The sequence below is a fragment of the Zonotrichia leucophrys genome, chromosome 2 (genome assembly GCF_028769735.1).
Source record: "Zonotrichia leucophrys gambelii isolate GWCS_2022_RI chromosome 2, RI_Zleu_2.0, whole genome shotgun sequence".
Lineage (NCBI taxonomy): Eukaryota > Metazoa > Chordata > Aves > Passeriformes > Passerellidae > Zonotrichia > Zonotrichia leucophrys.
Window position 1 is genome coordinate 7,652,431 of NC_088171.1, and position 4,024 is coordinate 7,656,454.

General features: G+C 41.9%; 1 long non-coding RNA gene across 1 annotated transcript; it reads left to right on the plus strand.

Moving 5' to 3' along the window:
- The first annotated feature begins 695 nt into the window (after positions 1-695).
- On the plus strand, positions 696-3,809 carry LOC135443011 (uncharacterized). Its single transcript, XR_010438753.1, has 3 exons — positions 696-798; positions 910-994; positions 2,948-3,809. It is a non-coding gene; the product is annotated as an uncharacterized LOC135443011 (long non-coding RNA).
- The last annotated feature ends 215 nt before the right edge of the window (positions 3,810-4,024 follow it).

Consider the following 4,024-nt stretch of genomic DNA (forward strand, 5'->3'; position numbering starts at 1 on the left):
TGGCAGAAAAAAAATCAACAAAAACAAATAGTGCATGAGGACACGATCAGTGAATTTTCTACTGTTACATGGTGTGACAGCTTTTTTAAGTTTCCATGTCAGTCATGTTATTTTGTCTTCCATGACTGGATGAAACTGCCCTGGAAAGGTTGTTCTGTATGTGGCTGCTGGCAGTCCAAATTCTAAATCCTGGCTGTGAATGGCCTGTCTGGGATGCACCACACCACACCTCACACTTCAGCACTCACTGCTAGCACCTCTCTCAAGGTGTAAAGCTTAAAATGTAGCCTATGATTTCAAGGAGGAATCTGAATTTTTCTTGACTGAATAAAAAATTTTCTTGGCATGAATAAAAACTGGATGCAGAAAACAATAGCTAAAATATTTCCCCTCTGAGCAGTTTCCCAGAAGATGTTCTATGTTTCCTTTCTTCTGTTTTCACAAACTCTCTGAAGATTTGAAGTCAAACTTTTGTGAATCTTGGCTGTCAGAAGTTTTGCATTGGAAGAATTTGCCAAGTGAAGAAAACCACTTCTCATTCCTGCAGAAATACATTTAAGTCAAATTAAACTGGCACATTTCTAATTATACAACAAATAAGGTGAAATAGAGAGTTTCAATACTTCACCTCAGACTGTAACAACTCACTCAATTTTCTAGCATATGCTTTACACCTGCAGGAGTCAAAAGCACCTGCAGCTGTTTAGTCTCCCCCGTTGGTTTGGTGTTAAGTGGCAGCTTCCTCCCAGCCTTGATTTTCATCTCTCATTTTCAGCATCTTGCTGCTCACACCAAATTGTAATGCAGAGCGTGATCTGTGCTGGGAGATTTGAGATGCATGCTCTAGTTGTCTGAATTATTCCATGATTCTGATTATGAAATAAGGTTTTTTTTTCTCATTTCTTTCAGCTCAAGCTGTGCAGTGTGTTCTGTGTTGTGCTAGGACAGTCTGGCTGCTGAGAGCAGGAGTGCAGAGGGCAGCTGCCAGGTAAAGGTGTGTGACTCCAAAGATTTTATGTTTGGTATGAGTCAGAAATGCAGGATTTATGCCTCATTTTGTGTTTCTGCTGCCTGGAAAGTGAAAGCCATGGGAGGTGTACTGACAGCAGCAGAGGTAATGTCAAAGTGGGAAAGATGGAAATCTTTCTCCTGCTGCCTTTTCCCATTTATATAGTTTCTAGAACATGGAGCACAACCAGCCAAAATCCTCCCTGAAGGTTTAGTTGGTAGTCAGTGTTGGGCTGCTGTACCAGCACTGCCTGTGAATAATTTCTGAATTTCTGTGGAGTGGGAGCAGGTGGGATTTCCCAAATAGGAGTTTGCCTTGCTCAGGTTTGAGGACTGAGTCCCACTGACAGGTGTAAAGCAGCTGCTCTGACTGCAGTGAAATGTGAGTGACTTTGCTGTGTGTGTTTGGAGTCTTGCTCCAAATATAACAGTCCATGAAGAAAGGGCCAGGAAAATCAGGAGGACAAATTGCTCTGCTCACACACAGCTGGCCCACATAGCTGGGCAGGCAGGGCATGTGGGGAAGGGAAAATGAGATTTAAATGGTGCAATTGCTTCTTTGGGGTCTGACATGCAGGAAAGTGGGCACTGAACTCTGCTGGTCCTGTCTAATTGCCCTGGATTTGGTCCTGTAGTGTGACCCAGGCTCTCCTGGGGATGGGGATTATTCAGTTCTCAGCAGAGCTGATCTCCAGGAGTGTGGCTGAGACTTGGGTATCATGGAAATGTAACCATGAAAATACACCTCCTCTGCTGCAGTAGAAATATTTTTCTTCAGCCCCACTTAAATGGGTTAAAATGATAAGCTGAGCTGGAAAAAAGTCCAAAAGTCTGTGTTACACCTGAGTAGGGGGGTGTGTGTGGGGGGTGTGTGTGTTAGTAACTGAGAATTACATGAGGCATTGTAGTGATCAAAATTTACTGCAGAGGCAAATCCTTAAACCAGAATCAATAACATCTTTTTTGGACAGCATGGTTGGAAAGAGTTTTTTTCCACAGTATTTTTTTTTTCCTGTATAAGCTTTAAAGGAAAGTGGTGACTTTTATACATTTATATTCAAGAAATAAGAAAATAAATGAAAACTTTTCTCTAAATGCAAAATTATTGATTTTTTTTCTTTTTTTGATCCACCTTCCCCAAACGTTTTTTGGTCATGAAGGGCAGAATGGGAGGGTTGTCAAAATTTTTTCATCCCAGCACTTTGTGTGTGGTATTTCATTTCAGAGGTTTCTTCCTTCTCTGTCTGCTCTTAGAGCTGACCTCAGAGATTTCCTTTGCCCCTGAAAAAAAAAAAAAAAAAAAGAATTTTGGAGATAAGGCATTACTTTGTGCCACCAATGAGTAAAAAGGGGAATAAAAGCTGATGACAATATAGGTCTTACTTAAAAAAAATATGGCAGCCTAGTGCTGCTCAGATTTCCAGCTTTCTTCTCCTATTCCTTTTTCTTTTACAAGCACAAGCTGCAGGTGGGGGAAGTTTGAATGAAGTTGGCAGAGGGATTTTGTGTAAGACTCTGCTGCCTTTAACACACCCCATGTACCCCTGGCAGTGTTAGCCAGCACTGCTGCTTCTGTGAGACTTTTGATGGTGACATTGTGGTCTGCTGAAAAGGCTCTGAAATCCTGTGGAGAGACAGATTTTCCATTTCACTGTGTTTTATAGATTGTCTTTTGCAAGTCTGTTTTACTCTGGTGGAGGAATGAAAAACTTGACTTCTTTGTGACTCCATATTTCAATCACATGGCATTGTGAGGGGTGAGGGCAAGAGTCCCTAGGCCAGCTTTTCAAAAGGAAAGTGGGTGCAAAATGTACATGGGAGAAGAAGATTTGATCGTTGTTTGGGTGGCTGTGGGCTGGAGAAGGGGAGATTAAGGCAGGCCTGGAGTCAGGCTGGCATGGGTGCAAGACAGTGCCTGATGTCTGCTCTCCTCTGGCAGGTGCAAGGAGTGGAGATGTCTTCAAAAATTCAGTGTAACAGCCAGCCTGATGTTGACAGGGGCCAGCAGGAATCTCCTGCTCTCCCAGAGGAAATGGGAGCAAAGGAAATTGCACCTTAAAGGAGAATTTTTCTGCAGGAGTGACAGATCAGAGATGGCATAAAGCAAGTGTGTAAGAAACCCCCACATGCATCAGGCTTTGGAGTGAGACCAGCCCTTTTCTCTGAGGTGCCACACAAGTGCCAGTGATGGCAAAAGCTGGTGGTAAGACAAAAATAAAAATATGGCAGTCACTTCCAACCTATCAAGCTAGCTGACATCAATGGTGCAGCAGATCAGTCAATGGTTGATTTATTTATCCCAGTATTTCTCTGGCACACCCAGCCCCTGTTTCTGGAAAAGGAAAACATTTGTGTGTTTGCAGATTGTAGGAGTTGATTTGTCAGTGGAGCTGCTCAGGATGTTGGTTAAGTGAAAAATAATTTTGTGTGTTTTAGTAAATGCAATTCATCAGAAGCTGTGCAGATTAACTGGGTAGAGCTACACTGAACACCATGGCATCTGCAGATAAAAAAATGATAAATTATGATATTACTCCTGCTCTATGATTCATTGGGAGGAACTCAGAAGCCAAGCATTTTCTTCAAAGAAATTATTCAATGAAGACTGAGCAGCGACTATAAAACAACAAAACACCTCCTTTGCAATGGTTTTAAATATTGTTGTACATAAAATCTAATTTATATGGTATTAAAGGCTTTTCTTTGGACTACAAATCATCTTTGAAAAATGCATCCTGTAAACGGTTCATCAGATGCATCTCAAATACTTTTATGATTATTAGTAAATGGAATTAGAGCACCTTGTAGTAGTTTTATTACATTTTGCACAGCTGTAATGGATTACAGAGAGGCTCTCACTGCTGTAGCTCAGGCTGCATAGCAGCTTCTGAGTCAATACATATTTTTCACAGATTCTTTGTTTTTTGGGTAGATACGCCACTTTGCTCTGCAATGATCCATGCCTGCTGCCAGCTGAGAGTGGGAGCAGTCAGATGGAGCTGCCTCTGCTGGTTGA